We start from the raw sequence: 22,237 nt of genomic DNA, 5'->3' as shown, positions 1-22,237 counted from the left end.
CTTTCCACACTTCTGATCTTTACTATCATCTTTGTTTCAATTTTCTTTTTCTTTTTCTTTATGTAATATAAGTTTGTGTTAGGTTTTAATGTTTTTTATTAAAAATGTAATAAAGTTGTTGTTGTTGTTATTATTTTAGATTTAAGTGCTCGAGCAGGTGCTTTACCAGGTCATCTCTGCTTGGGGCAGTAGGATTAGCCAGGATCAGATATATGCCAGAAATAGGATGTAGGCCATGACCTAACCAATATACTTATGCCAAAAGAATTTTCGGTGTTATCTCTAACTGTGTTTATAAAATCCTTCTTAGGTTCTTATTTCTACAGAGAGAAACATTGTTCCGTGTTCATTTTTTGAAAGAAGAATCATATTAATCTGTACCAAGAAAAACAGAAAAAAACAAACAATCCTATGGCACCTTAAAAAGGTGTCATTTATTATTTTATGACATACTGTTGTCAGACAAATAACTTTGTTTACTTGATGCATGAAGCCAGCAAGCACTATTTTAATACTTTCACCAAAGCAGAATCTCACCAACGAGAGCCGTCAGTGCGTTCACATATTACCTTCACTGAATCCTGCAGACCCTCCAACTGTGTGACTCTCCCCAACTCTGCACTGCATTTCATAGTCATGAGGGATACTGTACTGGGCATTTGGCCATGGCTGTATTGCAGAACAAGAGATAGGGTTGAGCTGGCTTTGCAAACATTTATTCAGATCCAGATTCAGTAAGGTAACTCAAAATGCAACCTAAAATGCTGCTTTGGAGACGATGGCTTACTTTTAAAAGAAATCTTCTAGGAGAAGCTCTAGCACTGCTTTTATCCAAACTATTCAAACAGGACAGGAGTAGCTGAGGCAGTTTAAAGAAGGGTGGTGCAAAAGAAAAACCATCTGGGAAGCAATGGGAGCAGAGATAATTGAGATGTTTAGAGTATTTCATACAATCCAGTAGCAGTAGGGTGGATATTTGGTGTGAGTAGCTGCTTGAGCAGGTGGTTCATTGTGCAGGCCCTGCCATTTTGTCCGTGTTACCATAGGTCAGAAATCATCTCACATTAAGAACTTTCTGGGGAAGGTTGTGGAGAAAGTAGTTGCAGAGCAGCTTCAAAAAACTGGAAGAAGCAGATTATCTGGATCCCTTCCAGTCATAATTCAGGCCTGGGTATTGGACCAAGACAACATTGATCATACTGTTGGATGACCTCTGGCAGGAGCAGGATGGGGGTGACACATGTGCCTTGCTCTTCTTGACCTCTCAGCTGCTTGTGATACAATCTATTGTGGTAGCCTTCCAGACCAACTTTGGGGGTTGGGGTGGGCAGCACCATGTTGTGCTGGTTCTGTTCCATCCTCTAGGGCCAGTTCCAGGGAATATTGATAGGGTAGGAGTAGTCCGGTCCATGGCCCCTACTTTGTGGAGTGTTGCAGGGCTTGGTACCCCTACTTCTCCTCTTTAACAGCTACATCAAGCCACTGGTGAGGTCATCCAAAGTTTGGGGTGAGGCATCATCAATATGCAGATGATACCCAGTTATATATCTTCACCCCAGGCCATGACATGGAGGTCCTGTCTTGGTGTATGGAGGCTATGAGAGTCTGGATGGGGAATAGCAGCCTTTACCTCAACCCTAGTAAGACTAAGTAGCTCTGGGTTTTAGGATCTCCTGCTTCTGGGGACCTTCTGTCTCTTGTTCTAGATTTGGGGGTCTTCCTAGACTCATGGCTCCTGCTTGAAGAACAGGTGACAAACATGTCCAGGGAGCCTTTGCATAGCTTCATGTTGTGGGCAGTTTCACCTGTTGTTGGACTGGGAGGCCCTTCTCAAAGTCACTCATGCCTTAGTCACCTCCTGATTTGATTACTGCAATGCACACTACATGGGGCTGCCCTTGAAGAGGGTTCAGAAGCTTCAGCTGGTACAAAATGCAAGGCATGGCAGTTATGCACTTCTGCTCCATGAGCTGCATTGGTTAACAGTATGCTTCCAGGTACAGTTCATGATGCTGGCAGTTACCTTTAAAGCACTACATGACTTGGGGCCACGTTACTTACAGGACTGTCTCTCCCCAGAGGTATCTACCCATCCCGTTAGATCTGGCAGGAGAGACATGCTCCAGACCCTGTCCATGAGGGAGTGCCATCTGGTGGGATCCAAGAAGACAGCCTTCTCTCTCGTGACGCCTGTGCTCTGGACCATCAAAGACTTGGCTTTGTTGTTGAGCCTGGGGCCTTGATGGTGTGGGTGAGCCCATTTCTTGGTTGTGTTAACTGTGATGATTATCAGTGTCACTGTGGGTTGTTTTTCTCAGCTGCTATTTATGTTATTCATAATTTGTTGGGCTGTTTTTACTCTGTTTTTAATCCCCCCAGAGTGTTGTACTTGATATGAGCAGCCAAATAAATAAATAAATAAATAAATAAGAGAAGAATTTTATCAGTGAGACTCCAATTCGCTCATTATTTTCATTCTATTATTGGATTCTGGAAGTTCCTGAACTATTACCCATATATTTTACTCAGATCTATAATGGGGTGAACATTTTTTTAAACTGTAGACTAACAAAGAATTGTGAATTAGCTTTATAGACCTATAAAGCTAAATCAACTGATTTACAGTTGGACCATGGACACTGTATTAAAGTGTGCAGTACTTCTGATTTGATTCTGAAAAGGTGCTTTAGGGTATATTTCTACAACTTTTTAAGGCAGCTATATCTTTTCCCAAGATTGCACAGCAGCCAAATCACTCTTTTTGGATCAAATCTGAAGTGGTGTATAGCCCTAATACATCTGCCTCTTGCCCCTTTATGATAGATGCAATTTATAGGCTTCCTGATTCTTGATGACTCTGGGCAACTTACTATTAGAAAGTAAAAAAATACAAAAGATGAAAAAGAGACCATAAGTGGCTTAAAGACAACATGTACACCAAAAAACGTATCCAGCAAGGGCTCAGACTTCTCTCTGCCTCAAGGCCTGGGAGAATAGGCAGGATTTTAATAGCTTCCTGAATGTCAACAGGGTAGGAGTCATCCAGATTTCTGGGAGGATATAATTCCAGAGGGCAGGTGTTGCAACAGAGAAAGCAGGCCTCCTGGGTTTCACTAGATGATATGGGACCCAAAGTGCACCCACTCTGTATGATCTTACCAGAAGAAAAGGAAGAACTGGAGACAGGCAATCCTTCAAATAACCACACTCTACAGGTAGTCCCTGTTTAGTGACTGCCTCATTTAGCAACCATTCACAGTTATGATGGTGATGAAAAAAGTAACTTTACAACCTGTACTCACATTTACAACCTTTGCAGGTTGTAAAGCAAAGGAGGGCTGAAGTAAAATCATAAGCACTGTCATGGTTTCACTTAGTGACCACTTCACTTAACAACCAAGTTGCCAGACCCAATTGTGGTTGCTAAACAAGGACTACCTGTATACCATGAAGGGCTTTATAGGCAATAACCAATTAATATATAGCCAATCAATAACCAGTACAGTTCACAGAACAGCAATATGGGCATATGGGTATATTGTGCAGTCACATTCTGTACCAGCTGTAGCTTCCAAGTGGTCCTTAAGGGCAGCCCCATGTAGAACACATTGCAATGATCCATTTGTGAAGTGACTAGGATATGAATGACTGTCTGAAGGGGCAGTCCAGGATAATGTACAACTGATGCACTAGATGCCCCCCACTCCTAAATCTCACGGCTGGTGCAGAAGGATACCATGATCAACAACATCAAATGCTGCTGAGAAATTAAGCAGCACAAAGATGGATGCACTAGTCCCACACTGGCTCCAGCACAGAACATCAATAGACATGACCAATGCTGTGTCCATACTATAATTTGGCTTAAGACCCAACAGAACGAAATCCAGGATCATATGGAGCTGAAGCCCAGCTACCTTCTCAACAACCTTACTCACAGATCCACTTTCTTAGGAGTCACAGCCACAAACTTGCTCCAGATGGACTTCTCTGCCACATTCATTCACTATGAATGAATCTACCTACTTATTCTGCAAGATAGCAAGAATAGTCCTTACAATACCCAACAGATGTTCCTGTCACTGATCCCTCTCCAGCAATGAATGAATCACCTTAAACAGGGTGGCTATCACCAGACACAATAAAGGCAGAGAAATATATGTATCTCTGTATCTGTTTGGCAAAAATGCAGAACCATATAAAAGAAGGCAAAAATGAGAGATGAGCCAAAGTAATAAATTAACAACAAAAGTAATTTTTAAACGGAGACAAAATGCAATGGTATGAAGACAGTCCTAGAATACACACCATGCTTTCTCAGTTATCCACTTCAGAAAACAGAGGCAAGGAAATTTAGTGGGGGAAGAGGAATAAACACTACAATTTTACCATCAATTTTATTGTGCTTTAAGAAGGTTTGATGGTATAATGCCAGTAAAATTGGCTTCTTCCTGATAAAATACAGCTTTGATAGAAGATGAAACCAAGAGCAATTTAGAAATTTCTTTTTTGATAGCATGATACTGCTGCTGAGGAAAAGCAAGAAAATTATTGATCACAAAGTCAATTGCCATGGGAGGATGGGAGGACTGACAAATGCCCATATTAAGAATTAAACTAAATGTGAAACCAAGAAATGGGAATAAAAGAGTCAAACAACGTGCCAAAGGAAAGAAGCATACAGAAACGGAAAGAGATATAGGAGAGAAACCATAATGCAATTAATGGGACATTTTATCATGCTTGGTGGGTGGGTAAAAAAGCTAGAAAATGTTGGATTCAAATACAGACACTGATTCAGAGGATTTTAAGGGTTACTATACAATTGAAACCAGAGGTCTTTCTTCTGGAACTGATGGACAAACAGTTGGAAAAAAGTCATAGAACTTGTTTTTGTACATGACAATTGCAGCAAGATTATTGTATGCACAAAGGTGGAAAGATTCGGCAATACTGTACCTACAATGGAGGAATGGTTGGTGAAGATGATGGAATCACCAAGATGGTCAAATTGACTTCTTTTATTAGAGAAAAGACAGTATCTACATTTATTGCAGACTGGAAACTTCTTATGGATTTTTTGCAGAAAACAGAAAAAAATGAACTTATGATTTTGATGATTAGACAGGATAGATTATAGAAAGAAGAGAGTCATGTTGTAACTAGAGTAAGAGGTAAATTTATAATTGTACTTCTAACTGCTGTAAAGAATATTGGAAGCCATTTCTTTGTATCTTTTTTTTTTAATTTTCCATTTTTCTTTTGCTTTTTTCCCTTTCTTGCACTTTCTCTTTGATTTCTTTCTTTTTCTTCTTTCTTCCTTTATATTAGTTTGTGTTAGTGTTTATCTTCTTTTTTAAAACTTTTAATAAAATTATTTTTTAAAAAAATGAGGAGAGAGAAAACGAAACACAGTTTGGCAGGGATACAGCAGGGAATAGGGAGGGAAACTGTGGTACCAGAGATTATAGTCCTACAACTAGCATTCCTCACAACTAACTCTGCCAGCTGGAATTGCTGAGAGTTGGTTCAGCTGGAAGAAAATGGGTCTGTTTCTAACTATAATTACTATATATTGTAATTAGGTTTCCTGGATTTGCTTTCTTCTAGTCTACTTTTCTTAGCCTGCTTCTCTTCTAAATATGTGAACGATGAGCTTCTAAAATAACCAAAGAAATAACATGGGAAATATTATCAAAAATACTTCAAAGGAATATTTCTTCTTTGAAGTATTTTTGATAATATTTCTAATGTTCTAGAACAATTATGATTAATTAGGAAACACAGCTCCATCATTATTCTTCTTGCTGGTCCATTTGAAAAATAACAGCATCTTATGAGCATTGGTTACACTTTCACTGAATCTAATGCTCGCAAAAGCACTAGATTTCTCCTAAAGCAGTGATCTGGATTGAAGTTGATTAACTTATATTGAAATAAAGAGCAGACACATGGATTAAAGTGTTTACATCAATATTAACATAAATATACCCAAAAAGAAGATCACATGGAGAATGTACCACAGGGCAAAAGTGCCTGCATGCAAGAGAAAGCAGGACAATTAGCCCTGTCCCTGAATTGATTATTTTAAAACTTTAGTTTCATGTGGAAATGCTTTCAAACAAGAACCCCCACCACAAAACAACAACAACCCAAAAACCAAAAACTAAAGTGGGATTATCCAGTAAAAGAAGTTTGTGACTCCAGGGAAGAAATGTTGGAATCAGCATGATATCTTAAATCTAGTCTACTTGTAAGACAAATGCCATGCCGGGCCATGTATACAGAAATAGAAAACTTTTCTAATGTTTCCAGCTATTTAGAAATAATGAAACCATTTCACTTCAGATAGTTTTACATTAACTAAAACCACTGTTTCGTTACTATTCTCCTAAAGAGAACAACGGAATTGTAAACAGTTATTAATTCCATTATTAATCATATCTATTGGGAAAGCACATTATAGTTTCAACAGAAGCACATAAAAATGTTATTGAAGGTTTTGCCTCTCCTATTTTCTTGATCGGAAAAAGAGGATGACTAGTGAAATTAATTGGCCTTCTTAGAAAGAAATAAACTTCAACTGGATAGATGCAGATAACTGTAAACTTTAAGATCTGGTCAAATAGATCTGTTTTGAAATATTGTTACGTTATCTAATGAATGCAGAAAATTATATCTGTATTATATGTATTGTTTAAGAGGCTATGTTTATTTCCCATCAAATAATTTACAACTGGAGAACTGCCTTAGATTCACTGAGATTTGTTTTGAATCTTTTTCTTTTTCTGCTTAGATTCACTAGAGACAGTTTTCCTTCATAATCTTATTTAGGAGAGAAGTGCCAAAAGGATCCTCTAAATTCAAGGTAATTTTAAATTTTCATTTTGAATTTAGTGACTTCCTGGCCCCCCAGCTGAGATAGGCAGCTTACATCTCAAAAGCAAGAAACAATAAAATAAATAAGACATGTATGTCCAGGAAAGAACTCACACCCAATGTGCTAGGAGAAAAACCCAACTAGATGTAGTCTTGACAATCTCAGGCCTGGGAGCAAAGCCACACTTTTGATGTATCATTTTAAGTGGCCAGGGGCCATAGGGTCAAGGCAGTGATGTGATAACATCCCCCAAATGGGCAGGGGCTCATTTTTAGAGAAAGCAGTGATTGTTTCAAAAGTTCACAGGTGCTACACCTGTCAGGCCTTCTGGTTCAGGAAGCACCACTGCTGTTGTTTCTTCAAGAGACCAAGATATGGCTGGGACTAAGTTTCCCATTAAGCCAATTAGCAGGTAATATCTCTGTATACTTTTTCATCAAGTATTGCCTTTATCCTGAGATTTCACTTTTCCCAAATTTCTGACACCAATTAGAACACTGTAATTTTTTTTCTAGTTCACTTTCTATTGGATATCAACCTGTCAAATATGGCAGCAAGATTCCATGGGAAGAACACTGAAAGCCAGAAAGAGTGTTGGAGTCTAGATTATCTGCAGATCAGGTTCTTCCTTTGTATCCAGATGAAAGTTACAAGCATAAGGCACCCACAGAATAAAATGTGTGTGCTGTGTATGTGTATTTGTATGTATGCTGGATAGGCTTAAAAGGTCCATCTAGTTCAGTATGCTGCTTCACAGCAGATACCAGATGCCACTGGGAGGTTGTCAAGTAAGACACTAGTTTCTGGCAGCTGATATTAAGTGAACTACTGTATATTTGTGTTACCATGTACTTTGCATACTTCACTGTATGCTTTGTAGAAATGTATTAGCCAGGTTTCAAAATTCAAGATTCTTTGAAGGCAGAATATAAAATACAGTGAGGTCCACATAAAATAGATAACTGTTTTCAAGGTTAAGGAGATACAGTGATGACAAAGAAAAGCAATACTGTCAATTACATTACTTACCATTTCAATCAATTAAGATTTGCTTGCAGGGTGGAAGAGAGCAAGGGAAAGTCACTTGTATAACACCAGATATGTAGAGCCTTATCCTATTTTTAAAGACCTGTGGGATTCCTGAATTCTCCCATAATCAAGATCGTATTATTGCATAGAGAAAAGGATTAACAATAGAGCAACTCACAAGTATTTTAAGTATTTTAAGAAACAATCTGGGATATGCCTGTCAGATCTTTGAATTCTTTAGGATTGAGACAGAGATTCTCTTTTCATTATGCTAGTTCTTCTGACATTTCTACATAGTTGAAGCAATACAGGTTTTAATAACATTACACAATGATATTACTGACTGCACAATTTTATTGTTGGAAATTGCCATGCGAATCTATCAAGCAGAAGGATAGGGTACAAATAAATGGCTGATTTTTTATTTATTTTTTAAACAGGGCGCCTGATAATTGTGTAACTCGAAGCTATCCAATTGCCAAATTGAATCTGGCTGGCAGTCAGCAATAAATACATTCTGATTGTTTCTTAGATGGTAAAAACAGTACAGGAAGAAGCAAGTTAATAGATGAATGGAAAAACAGGAAAAACGCTTTTGATAATATTAAAAATTCCACTGAAACAAATCTGGTGATATCTGCAGAGCTACAATGTTAATTCTGAAATGCACAGCTTGTGTTATATGACTACAGTTGTGTAATTACAACTTGATCCCCATATCAGCAACTATAGGATACTGCATTCTAACTGACAACTACAATCTTGTATTGGCTTCACACCCATCATAAAATGCAGGAGAAAGATTTAATGGAGGTCTTTATTTACATAGCTTTCCCACCCCCCACCCCCACCCCAAGTAGATCAAGAAGGTGGGATGTGTGTAAGAAAGGAAACAGAAAGAAATATAGGATAATGTAGGATACTTTGCTCTACTTTCTTGCTGTCTCGTGGAGGAGAAAAAATACGATGCTCTTGTCACTGAACCAGTTCAGTTTTCCCATTTATAAACAAGAAAATGAAGAGCCTTTTGTCAAAAGTGATTTCTGCAGAAGCTACTAAGAATATTTACTTAGAAATGCTGCGACAAAGCAGGACATTGCCCCTTAAGCAAAGAACAGGTCATTCTGAGACAAAATAAGACAAGAGAAAAGGAGTAGGATGAGAATACACACACACATCTACTAATACTAATGAAGGCTAGAGGATGACTTGTCACTTGCAGGTGTAATCAAAGCATCCAGACAGACATTGTTAAACAAAGATCATCTCATTCTACTGAAATGCATTACATCTCTTTAGAGCTGTTCACATACAGGATACATTAAGACAGCACAAATATTTGTAAATAATTCCCTTGAGCTTTAATGGGCCTTCCATCTGAATAAACAGATTACTCATTTCTTGGGTTTTCCTGTATTCTCACCAATCTGATCCCTAATAAGAGATATCGGTGACTGGATATCCATGACATATTGATCAACATAATCTACCCTTCTGACAGCCGATTCAATTGTTAAACTTTAATTCTGACTTTTATCTCATTTGTCCATTATCTAACATTATTTCCTTTAATGACAGATTCACAGGTTGTGGAAACCCTGTGGATATAGTGTACCTTGGTCCAGCAAAGCATTCCAGGTTCCCATGATATCTACACTAATAAAAATGCAAATTATGTGCAGGATGATATAACTGTTAGATGAATTCATAATTGGCTGATTGGATATATCAAGAAAATACTAATAAATGGCTTTGTATCACCTTGGAGAATAATATTGAGTGGATTGTCACAGTTTTCTTCTGGGCCCTGTGCTGTTCAACATTTTTATTAACGGCTTGGATAAAGGAGCTGAAAAGATGATTATTAAATATGCAGATAACACAAAACTAGAAGCACTGAAATTGGCTAATGTTTTAGAAGAAAAAGAAAAGATTCTGAAAGATCTACACAGACTTGAACTGTAGGCCAAAGAGACAGGATGAAATTTAACAGAGAGAAGTGTAAAGAATGGGGTCATTCCTTCTTCCCAAGTTCTTTTTTTAGAGTTAGAATTATAAATCCAATGTTTAAGATAAAGTATTCATATATCAAAATGCGCTTACTCCTCAAAATTATTCCTAAAATTATGCATTGGGGGGGAAAAAATCATGTAGGTACATAATAATGTCTATGTTGAAGGCGAGAAGGACTTGCATTTCTGTTTCCAAGGGACAAGAGAGACAGAGAAAAGAAAGAAAGAAAGACTTCAGTGTCTTCTTCACTTGTGGGCCTCTTACTGACTTTTGTAGAGGTTGATGAATCTGCAAGTCTCCACTTGAGAAGACAACAAAGATGGGTAATTCAGTGGAGTGGACAGCAGCTCATTTATTTCTGAAGATATTAAAAAAGAAAAAAGGAACCATCCTTGTTCAGGTTTAAGAAAGGCTGAAAGTTTGAAAGCCGGATGGCACTGCTATCAGTGTGTGAATTTGCTCTTAAGATCCACAAAAGAATACAGTACCACAAAGGAGCTGAAAAAAAAAAAAGTATTATATGGTTTTTATTGAAAGGTAGGAGTTCTAAATCTAGCACATTAATCTCCTTTCTAAATGCATGTAAACATAAAAAAGCTGGCCACCTAATATCTGTATTTACACCTTCCCTGACTTCTGTTCCACTTGGTACACATAATTAAACTGCCACTACTTTTTCCTGAATGGGGAAGTGTCCGACCCCATTTCTCTGGAATCCCCAGGACTGACCCTTTTACAAAGGGCTTCCCATTTAACAGAAGGGTCCAGCAATGCTGGACTAACAGCAAAAGATTTTGATTTTAATATATATAAAATAAAGGAGGCTTAGAATCACAGACAAAAATGAGCAATCGTTAAGCAGTAGAAACAGAGAAACAGAAGACCAGGGAATGCAGGCAACACTGAAACTACACAACTGAGTACAATGAAAAGAAATAAAACACCTCTCACGTTTTGGCCTAAACTTTCCCTACTGATTCCTGTTAACCCAGGATTTTTCAACAGATGGCTTGAGTCCCAAGTCCACTCAGAAAATCTGTTCCTTGCTACTCTAAGGACCTGCACCCAACACTGACCTTTAGCTACCAATCTGAATATCTTCCCACTGCTTCTCAGTGAAAAAGAGCAGAACTTTTTTAGAACTATACATTACTTAGTTTTACCATCTAACCTGCAGAACCCTAAATCCAGTATAGCTCTCATAAATTGTAACTGAATTTTTACTAATTTGACGTTTTGTGGGAAACATGCACTTACTCAACTACACCTTTAAATATCCAATATGATGAATATAAGAACACACCAAATTACATATTGCACATTTCTAACAGTATCAAAGAATTTCAGTTTTCCAGAAAAGAAGAAAGAAAAAATGCCCTTTTTCCTAGTATCAGTGTTTCTAAAACATCTATAGTTTTCTCCTTGTTACTTGCTTATTCCTTTGCACCTAGTGGAGTAGGTGGTCTACTCTAATACATAATCAATTCAGTACTTGGGTTTGAGAAGGAACCAAACAACAAAACCACTCTTCTTTCATGCCTTTTGAATCATGTCACCTTTTCAGGAGCAATGAAATTACACCAGTTCAAAATAGAAAAATTATCTACCTCCTATTTTCCTTAATGAATCCTTATCTGATCCCATAAAACACTGACATTGAGGTGATCTCCAAAGTCTGGCTATGAAAACTGCCCACATTTTACTTACGCAGTTCAAAGAAGGGGAGAAGAAGTATGCTGCTTTTTCTTCTAACAAAATAACTTTGAAAAGAGAGGAATGGTCAAAAGTGGCTAGATTTGGCAAATAACACTTCGAAGACCGAGCTGCCTTGTTCACATCATCACTAAGGGCTCTTCCAAATGGCTATGTTAAAAAAACGATCCAACTCTCCTTCATAAATTGTGTTATCTCCATTGCCTATCCTGGTGGAAAAAGTGCTATCCTTCTAGCCTGTTGTGAGCTAAAGAAGGGATTTAAAGAAAGGGATGTATGGATTCCCCCAATTTCATTTCCCGTCTCACCAGGGGGGGCAGGAGAACAATTACCAATCACTTTCTATAAGGGTGGGGTGGGGTGGGGTTGACTAAATGTAGCCAAAGAGTTTTAAAACAGTGGGTTTAGCTACTTGTCAAGTTGCCTAAAAATCACCTAGAGTCATTCCAGTGATTGAGGCAATGTACAAGTTGAATGAATGAATGAATGAATGAATGAATGAATGAATGAATGAATGAATGAATGAATATGTGTGTGTGTGTGTGTGTGTGTGTTTGTTATATATATATATATAACAGAACAGGCTGCAGGTGTCAAGTGGTACAAGAGGCAAAGCAGGAGGATGCTATGTTTCTGCTTGATGCAACTCTTCCTCATCACCTGCACCCTACCAGTCAGGCTATTTCTAAACATGGATCTTGTGTTCCTCTGAAAGAGTGCTAAACACATGTTCAGAAATAGCCAGCTGACAGATTATGTGGGGTGAAGCAGGATGTAATGATAACGAGCAAGCTTTGTCTTTCATTAATGCTTCAAGGGAATGGCAGTGCCGGTAACGAGTAACACAAGTAATCCATTTCTGACTTCATGGCTAACATGTCTGCCCCCTCCTCAAGAAACCTTCGCTAGATCCCACTGATATGGACAGCTTATGTCCAGTCTCCAAACTACCTTTTTTAGGGAGCATTTTTTGAGAATATGGTCACTGTACAGCTCTAGAGGATTCTGGAGTAAGTGCATTATCCAGACCTCCTTAGGTCAGGTTTCAGGCCATGACATACACTGAGATGGGTTTTGCCACTCTGGTGAATGACCATTGGCAGGTCCTGGCCCTCCTTGACTGTCCAGTGGCCTTCAATACTACTGACCGTGATATCCTTCTGGACCGGCTTAGGGGATGAGGAGTTCGGGGCACGGTTTTGTGATAGTTCTCCTCCTTTCTCCATGGTTGGTTCCAGTTGGTGTTGATGGCTTTGCCGGAGGGCTCTGTACTCTCCCCTCTCATCTATTTACATGAAGCTGCTGGGAAGGGTCATTCACCAGCATGGGGTGCAGTATCATCATCGGTCTGCTGATGATACTGAACTGTACCTCTCTGCCCCTGCCTGTCCTGGTAAAGCTATCAAGGTTCTGTTCCAGAATAAACATTTCAGCAATGTTTGCAATAACATTGCACATATAGCTGGGAAGAGTGGAGTTTTCTGGTGTGTAAAGTACATCGCATTCATCAGCTATAGCAACTATTAGCCACAATTCACATACATGCAATATTATTTCAACCTTCTGTGCTGGCAACCCATTTGCTTCTTACTGCCTTCTGCCAGTTGGAATGTTCCTTTGTATTCTATGTTTTCACAATAGCTGTACAGTATGCAGTACATAAATAGGTAGCAGCACATTCATCCCATGCAAGGAATTATGAAGGATTTAGGGGTGGTACACTGTGCGTGTCTTAAAAAAAATGGATTTGCCATAATACATGTTGTATAGAGTAGAAGAGGCCTGCCACATCAAGAAAGTGTTTATATTAACAACAAAAATCATTAAAAACCATCTACAACAAATAATCCAGCAAGCTGAAGCTCTTTTATTTGCCACAAAAAGAAAAAAAGAAAAAGAAAAAACATTTTACCTTGTGCAATGTCAGCAGTCTTTAGGCTGAAGCACAGGGAGTTTTAAGCAATGAAAATCCGATCAAATCAACAACTCTTGGGGTTGCCTCTTGGTACACTCCCCTTCCATTGTGTTGAATCTGTGCTGCAAAATGCTGACACTGAATGAGAATAAGGTTTCTACACCACTAAGCTGGACACTGTTGCATGTAAAGGTTTAGGCACCCCTGGTCAATCTATGTTTCAACTAATCCTTACCTGAATCGAAGTTGACCCAATCTTTCCTGAAGCACACAATCCTTCTGTTTATGCACAGTTGTTTCAAGATTCAAAAGAAGAATACAGTATGGTTTCCTATTTATTTAAGTACCACCTAATGGAATTTTGTTTATTTTATTTATTTAATTATTTATTTAATCTCTATAGCCGCCCATCTCAACCAAGTGACATATATTTTGTAAATGAACTACATTTACTTCAAACATACAAACTCGGATTTGTAAATGAGGTGATTTAACTGTGATTGACAACCCATGGTATACTCAGATATTTGTTCATAAGAAAATCTCAAGTTCAAAAAAAAAAAAATGCTATTGCATTCCCTTGAATAAACATTACCAAGACTGAAATGTAATGTATTTTAATTACTGTGAAGAAATTGTCTCCTTTCAGCCATAGAAGTTCACTGGGTGATCTGGAGTCAATCACCCTCTTTCGGTCCATCCTGGCCCACAGGTTTGTTTTTGTAAGAAGAAACTGGAGGAAGGGAGTACAATACATATTACCCTATGTTTGTGGAGAAAAGAGAGGATGCAATATTATATATTAAATGAATAAATAAATAATGAAATAAAATGTACATATAATTGCTAGTTTTTGAGGGAAGGGAATATAATTTATTTTCAGTCATTGACTGGGTCATCTGATTTTTCAGTTTACATATAATTCAATTTTTTCACTGACCATTGTAACATCATTAGGGAATGCATTAAGGGAAGTGCATTTTCTCCCCAACTAGCCAATTTCCTTGTATCTATTCTAAAACGTACAATATTATGTTCATAAAACCTGCAATCATATTAAACTGATTATGAATAACTGTGGTTCAGCTTCAGGATCAGGAAGGAAATGGTTGAGATAAATGATTATACTAAACATGATTGCCAGAAACGTTTGTCCTCCCACCTGCCCCTCCGCTGCTTTGCTTAACAGGCAGACTGATAAAGACATCTAGAAAAAAGAAGTAATATATGCCAGAATGACACATTCCAAGGTACAGGGGATTCAGGAGGGCAGACAAGGGAACTGAGTATTAAAGAAGTTATTACTAGAACCTGATGTGAAAGGCAGGATCCCAAACTGTTGCTCGTGGTGATTATTAAACTTCTATGAATTATTCAAACAGTTCATTGAGAGTCAAAGTATACAAGTAACAATAAATAAATAAAAATAAAAGTAGCATTGGTAGAGTTAGCAAATTCTTATTGCACTTGAACCTCCTTAAAATAACTGTCTCCCAAACTTTCTCAGTCTGTTCACAAATAGAAGTAGTTCAGTAAGTTAGTACTCATCTGGCCTTGTTCTTGATTCCTTGAAGAGAATCTCTTGAGAAAATTATATTGGTTAAGGAGGCCAGATGCAATGGCCTACTTAGTAATTATAGAACATGTAACAAGTGTCTTCACTTCACATGAATGACTACTTGTGTTTTGTCCTAGGTTCTCAGCCTTCAGTGAGAAGGTCAAGCAATGAACCTGGACAGCGCATTGCAAACCACTGATGATATTGATAATAAAATCTGTTATAGCTTTGTACTGTCTTCCCTTTCAATACAAATTATAGTCTTCAGTAGCCAAGAATGAGTTGAATCAGCTAGTTTTATGGTTTGTGATAGGAAAATAATTCCTGATATCTAAAGTTCCTATAAGAAGCTTATATAGCGCAATCAGATTTAAAACCCAGATATGAATGAAAGGACACCTGTCAGCAAAGCATTTCTTCCATTATTAATACCTAATACCTTATTTTCATATTCCTAATTTTTTTTTTCATTTTTCCAGCAGACTAATCAACCCATGATAGTCAATACGTATGTCTTTGAATACCAACTGTTGCCAACAAAAGGAGATTCATGCCTTACTTATGGGCTTCCTGGGGCATTTGGCTGATCTTTCTGAAAAACAAAATGGTAGATTAGATGGAAATTGGGTCTAATGCAGTGAGGGTCTCCTTACCCTTCTTCAGTTTAATACTGAGTAAACATGTATATATTAGCATGTATATATTGGAAAACCAAGTGTGATTTGGAGGAGGAAATGGTATGTACCCTGCCTAAGCCCTTGCATAAAAAATAAGATATATATTGAACAATAAAATAAGTACATGAATAACTGGAACCCTTTTATGGAATTTTTGCGTATAAATGGGAAAAAAATGAACTTGTGATTTATGGTTTTGATGATTAGACAGGATAGATTATAGAAAGAAAAGAGTCATGATGTAACTTTAGAGAGAGAGGTTAAAATATAATTGTACTTATAACTGCTGTGAAGATATTGGAAGCCACTGCTTTGTATCTTTTTTCTTTCCTTTTTCTTTTTCTTTAACTTTTTCTTTTCTTTTCTTGCACTTTTTGCTTTCTCTTTGCTTTCTTTCTTTTTCTCTTATTCACTTTAGATTAGTTTGTATTAGTTTTTATCATATATATATATATATATATATATATATATATATATATATATCAGCAACATCAGGAAGAAGGAGCATGAGAAGCTGGAGAAGTACCAGGGCCTGAAGGAGGAAATAGAGAGGATGTGGAGAGTCAAGGCCAAAGTGGTCCCAGTGGTGGTAGGAGCACTCGGGGCCGTGATTCCTAAGCTGGGAGAGTGGCTCCAACAGATCCCAGGAACAACATCAGAGCTCTCTATCCAGAAGGGTGCAGTGCTAGGAACAGCTAAGATACTGAGCAGAACCCTCAAACTCCCAGGCCTCTGGTAGAGGACATAAAGACTGAGGAAGACACGTACCACCCATAGGGGTGAGAGGGGAATTTTTTTTATAGTAAATGAATGACATAGGACAATAGGAGATGCACAGGAGATGGACTAAAGTTTGCACTTCAATGCATAATTATTTGACAGAATCAGTTCCAGTAAACTCAATGAGACTTTCTTCTGGGCATCCCCGTAATTATTATTGAATGGAAATGTTTATGATTAAATTAATTGTTTTATTTAAGTTTCTAAGATTTAGATTTTTTTTACATGTTTTAATAGATGATGAATTCAGATGATGATGATGATGATGATGATGTCAGCATCCTTAAGAGTTCCTTGTGATTTGGGAGGCAAACTAAGAATAGGACAATCTTCTCAGTATTTAACTTTTTTTCAACATTTCAACATCTTCTGTGTGGCTAACTCACTGCTTTCATTTTAAACAAACTGCAACCCATTTCCACGATCCCCAAATGGCAGAAAGCAAACGCCTTGCTCAAGTGTCTGTTCCACACCAAAGAACACCCTCTACAGTTGACACACCATTTTATGTCATGCCACCAGCTCATTTAGCACAATGTCCTTTTATTTCACTGATATGAATTACTTACACAGCAGTTACCAGAGAGTATTTTTAGAACTTTCTGCAAAAGTGCTTTTACTAGCAAGCACTTAAGTTAGAGAAGAAGATGGAGGGGGAGAAAGGGAAAAGTGAGAAACATTTTAATAAATGCTGAGAAAGAAGGTTACGTTTTCATGGACATCAGTCAAATATTGTTCTTCGCTTAGCTTAAGGGCTCATTTACTGTACTTCCAACTTTCCCTGTAATACTCTTTGAGTAGTGATTACTTAACACTTTAAAGCTCTGGATGAAAATTTAAATTTGCTTATTCAAAATTTCATACAGGCACAGATCAATCATTCTATACTTTTGAAGGGAAGGTGAAAAAAGTTTTCCCCCACTTCTTGTGCAATGGAGAGGGAATGTATGTGTCGAAATGTTGAAAGCAAGTATATCTAGGGGAAGAGAAAACAACAGAGGAAAGAAAGTATTGTCCTGGACATTCTATTTAGTATCCCCTCATATGAATAAGCAACAGAAATTTACATTAACTTTGCAATGAAATCTCAGCTGCACAAATAGGAGAAAGAGCTTAAGTGTGTGGCTTTGTATTCAAACAACTATTCTTCCACAGATGCTTCTTGTAAAACCACAATGCACTGAAGGGCTCATTTTCTTACGTTTCAAAACTAGCTTTAGCAAGTTGGTTTGAAATAACATGAAGTAACTGGGGATATTGCTAGCACTCGATATTAGGCACTGATAAACATTCTTCAAATGCCCATAAGCAGGACTGAAGGATTTTCAACCTTGCTGCAGCAGACTTTGACCAGGATGAAGAAGGCTCGATCAGCCTAGTTTCTGCAAATTGTCTTCAGCTCTTCCGTTGCCCAATTCCTCTTTATTTAGATTATCTGGTCCTCTGAACATTCTGAGCACCTTCATTTGGGATACGTACACCGCCCTGCCTCCTTTCATGACAAATAAATGATGTTTGTACATCCCTATTAATTACTGAAGCTATTATTTCAGGCCTGCATTCAAGCTGTGAATATAGCCTGCTAATCTTACAGGAAGCTGAAGAAAGCATTGTCAAAAAAAAAAAAAAAAAAAAGGTTTGAAGGATAACCAACAATCTAAAGGATCTGTTCATGTGTTCAGATAATGAGTAAATAATTCCTTATTTACTCAAGTGCTAGTAAAGGTTACAGAACCAAAGAAGGAGCTTTCTCAGTGATGACTTTTCTACCAACTTTCATTTTTTAAAAGGGTTTCAAAATCATATTTATTTTCCTTTTAAATGAAAAGCTTATGAAATAATAATAATAATATCCACAGCCTCCTATCTACTTTTTTATGTAACCATGTTTAGAAAATAAACATGGTTACATAAAACCTTGGTGACCTTGGTGACCATGGTAAATAGTTCACAAAACTGCAGTTGCTTGGCAGATCAGCATTTGTGCATGTGTAAGATTTTTCATGATCTTTTTATCTTCAGTTTTGTTACCTGTGACTTTTGGCTGGAATGGAACCCCCAGTCCATTGTATATATTTACAAACACTTATTATAATTTAACTGAAAGAAAATGCATCTCACCATGGAAGGGAAGAATATAACCCAGTGATCTAGGAATCGTTCAGTTGGGTGTCCACATACTAACATTTGCCAGCCAAAATTGAGGGCCCTTTTCATTAACTTTAAATTAGATTTAGATTAAACAAGCTTTCATTTGTTTAGTGAAGAAGACATCTTCAGTAAACCCTTTAGGGGTTGAAAATCTAACCTATCTAAAGATGCCTTCATGGGCATTTGGCACAAACCAAAATGATAACACACTTATTTCCTAGTTTATGTGAAACAGTTTTGACATTTTTGCTTATTTTAGTCAGAGAAATGTGCCATGCTTGTCCAAGGTTTAAAGCTCTCCTACTGAATCATTTCTGAAGTACAACCCTACCATTTAGAAAACAGAAATCACACAAAACAGAATAGTGGCTAGATCGCTCATTGAAAGAAAAAGCCAAATCAGGAAAAACAAATGAGTTTTTACCAATCAGTGGCCTGGACAACAACAGTCTCATAGAAGATGTATTTGCTGAAGTTGTTAATCATAAAAATATTGTATAATTCCAAACTGATCTTTTTGTTGAGGCTTCTTCCTCTCAACTGCTCCAAAATCTGATTCACAAGCAGGATTCGGAAGGGCAGTTTGGCCTTTGTTTTTGCGTCCTCTTTATTAGTTTCCTCAGTAAGACTGTCCAGAACCACTGTTGGTCTCTGCTACCTAAACCCAGCCTGGCAGTTGGCCAGTGCTATCTAAAGTCCTCCCCATCTGTCATTTATCTTCCAGAGAAGGACAAGCAGTGACTGCTGCTGCTCAGACTGAAATTTTCTGCCACCCAGGGAGAAAATTCTTATTTAAAACTATCCTTTAGTTCCCACTTCACCTTTTGTCCTTGTGTTCAGAATACCTCTTCTTGACTGGCCCAGCTGGGTGTCTGGGACCTAGAACCCTGTATTGAAAGGACTTGGGCTAGCGGCTTAGAGCCTGGGCTTGTGAACCATACTTTAACTAACAGAAGTCCAAAGATGAGCTCCTTAACAGCTCCTTAACATGGTCAGGTATCAGCTTAAAGAAGCACAGGAACAGAAGAGAGAGGAGAATGAGAAGGAGGGAGGAAGAGCCAAGCACGTGCTATTTCTCAGCAAACCCATTTAAACAGCCTGCAACTTCCTAACTGACTCTCAAGAGCTGCCTTCTCTCCTGTTTTGAATTAATGCATGCCAACACACTAGACAACCCAGAATTAGCCTTTGAGGCAACTTGCTATATTTAGAAGAAATACCTTCTCCATACTGGAACTTTATTTTTGCCTTATAAACTCACTTTGTGCACTCTCTGGTCTGGAGACCACTGGGAAAAACTTCAAAGCCTTGCAAGCCTTGAAAAAGATGTGATTGCTTTGATTGGAATAGAGTTGCTTTTTATATGCACAGTTCCTGTGCATTCCAAAGTATTCTTCTCTTTCCTAATAACCATTCTGTTAGATCTAGTTCTTTACTGTTCCAAATTCCTAGCACCATAGTTTGCTGAAAACCAGACTTCTGAATAACCCTTGCTCGATTAGCTAATGAACCTAATCAGACTCATGTGATCACTGTTGGAGCTCTTGATCAACAGTCAAATGTATTCACTTCCGTGGTCATCTTTGTGTTTTCTAGTTGTGATTTATACTGCTTACCTTTAATGTAACAGTATTCATTCATTTGCATTTTAATTGTTATGCTGTGCAAGCAAATTAGCATCATATTAGAATTTGCTCATTTTCTCACAAGAAGTAATTAGAATTGGCTTACTTACTTGCTAAGTATCCAGAAATAATTGTCTGAATACTTGCACTCTGATGCATTTCTAACCCTAAGAGAGAAGATTGGCCTCTTCTCTCTCACATGAAACAAGCAAGGCTGCAGAAAAGCGGTTACAAAAATTAAGATGTGCTTAAGGAAAATGAGATTGTAGCCTATATGAATACCAAATTTTGGCAGGAGAGGTTATTTATAAGGTAGTTGGATGAGCAGAAATCAGGTGGCAAAGTTTAGATTTCAGTAAAATGATACTGATAAAAAAAGTAAAACAGCAACAGCAACAGCAGGCTAGAGGTTGTAAGACTTTTTTAACATGCGCACCCTAGAACACATTCAGTTAAATGTCAAAATGAATATAGTTTCTTTCCAAAATATGCCAATAATTTTGCATTTTGTGCAAAGATCATATTATTACTTCAACGTAGGCATAAATCACCTACTTCACAGCTTTCTATTAAGCAAACATTCTGAAACGGTAGAATTTCTAAGGGAATAGTTTAGGGGAACTTTTAAAACTATAGGGAAAAGGATAATGAATGTTTTGTTGGGTGCAGAAGGTAAATGTTGATGTTCATTGTCTATTTTAGTCTTATGGTTATACAGAGGATCAATTATCAGGACTGACCATCTGGATTCATTTCAGATCAGTTCTTTGGCAGAGGAAAAGGAATGTAAAAAAATGGCTGATGTGGGTCTTCCGGGCTGTGTGGCCATGTTCTGGAAGTTTTGGTTCCTAATGTAAAAAAACTTTAATCACCTTTATAGATTACTTAAGCTGGAAATTCAATTGATGCAGCTTTGCTAATTCTTTTATACCCCTCACTGGGTACATTCAGAATGGTAACTTATTCTTCATCACACTTTTTCTTGTAGGACTACCAGATACCCAGAAATCCCCAAAGCATTAGGGGTGCAGGGAGAGACTTCAGAATCAAGCTGATCATCTGGCTTTCAGAGGCCTCTGGTTCTGCTTTTTGCTTCCACTCACATACACAGCATAAACCAGCCAAGTAATTAGCAGTCACTTGGTCATGATTTACAACTGAGCACTGAAAGCAGGCATTGACAATGTGTGGGAATTAATTACAAGGCAACTATGATCCTTGTCAATAAAAAGCTACAGGTAGTTCCCGTGGCCTGGTTTAACAAATGAAAGCCTCTGGATTCAGGAGCGCTGGCTTTGTTCTACTGATACAGAAAGTCAGAGGCAATTGTTGCTGTTTCTGGGACTGCTGGCTCAAAGTGGATGGAAGGGTTTGGATGGCAAAGGGATATATACGAAGCATGATCAGGGGTCAGCAGGACAGGGAGAGGACAGCAGTTAGAATAAGTGGAGGGAGGGCTTTTGCACCCATGCTAGATTATTCAGGGGTGCCTAAGAAGCATGATTTTAGGACACGGGAAGGATCATCTAGTATGTTCTTATTGTCCCAGATATGAGGGCCATAAGGAGGTATGCACACATATAAGGGACGTTTAGCCCATATGGAAAATTATGCCTCAGAGTCACTCCTGTGAGCACAGCCATGGCAGAGTGTCCCATTTCTCTTTGCAGTGGTTGAAATGAGAAAGAAATAATCATTGGTGCTGGAATTGGGGGTCACCAAGCCTTGAAGATTTGGAGGAAAATGAGTGTCTCAAGTTTGTCTTAAGTTCTTTTGGGAACCAGTGAATGATAAAAAGGATAGAAATGCAATGGAGAGAATCTGGGATTTTCTGTGGGGTAACTTGAAATCACAATGTTATCCCTATCAAAGAAGTATAGTGAGTTGTTACACAAG

The 22,237-nt window shown here is 37.9% G+C and overlaps 1 protein-coding gene and 1 long non-coding RNA gene across 5 annotated transcripts in view; one reads left to right on the top strand and one right to left on the bottom strand.

Moving 5' to 3' along the window:
* The window catches only part of LOC112540187 (uncharacterized), a 73,592-nt gene extending 62,921 nt beyond the window's left edge, over positions 1 to 10,671 (top strand). For 2 of the 3 annotated variants that reach the window (XR_015795387.1, XR_015795386.1), the window contains 2 exons: positions 6,797 to 6,868; positions 7,396 to 10,671. This is a non-coding gene — a long non-coding RNA (uncharacterized LOC112540187). Of the gene's footprint in view, positions 1 to 2,079; positions 2,407 to 6,796; positions 6,869 to 7,395 lie in introns of those variants that run through there. The other variant, XR_015795388.1, reaches the window with a different exon arrangement.
* The window catches only part of FGF14 (fibroblast growth factor 14), a 303,346-nt gene that overhangs the window by 246,980 nt on the left and 34,129 nt on the right, over positions 1 to 22,237 (bottom strand). The window lies entirely within an intron of this gene.

Source organism: Python bivittatus, unplaced genomic scaffold (assembly GCF_059951505.1).
Source record: "Python bivittatus isolate LINGU-HERP-01145 unplaced genomic scaffold, Pbiv_v1 ctg000060_np1212, whole genome shotgun sequence".
In the NCBI taxonomy this organism is placed as follows: Eukaryota; Metazoa; Chordata; class Lepidosauria; order Squamata; family Pythonidae; genus Python; species Python bivittatus.
The sequence above is the reverse complement of the archived record's forward strand: the minus strand, read 5'-3'. Positions and strand labels throughout refer to the sequence as shown.